Consider the following 392-nt stretch of genomic DNA (forward strand, 5'->3'; position numbering starts at 1 on the left):
TTTACCAAAAGTTTAAAAAGGAATAATTTTACTACTTCATTAATTTTACTACTACTCATGTAGACTAGGCCTCTTGATCCTCACCCACCACCTACAGTCACCTACAGTTTATTTGCAGGGTATATTTTTAATAAAATATTTATTATATAATATAAAATTAACCCTTTTAAATTATATAATTCAGTGTTTTTTAGTATATTCAGAGTTGTGCCCCTATCACAACTATTTAATTTTAGAACGTTTTCCTCACCCTAAAAAAAGAAACCTCTTACATATTAACAGTCATTACTAATTTCACCTTCCCTCTAGCTCCTGAAAGCCACAAATCTACTTTTTTTCTTTATAGATTAGCCTATTCTGGACATTTCATAAGTGGAATCACACAGAATGTA

Source organism: Rhinopithecus bieti, unplaced genomic scaffold, assembly GCF_001698545.2.
Source record: "Rhinopithecus bieti isolate Rb0 unplaced genomic scaffold, ASM169854v2 scaffold_65209, whole genome shotgun sequence".
Lineage (NCBI taxonomy): Eukaryota > Metazoa > Chordata > Mammalia > Primates > Cercopithecidae > Rhinopithecus > Rhinopithecus bieti.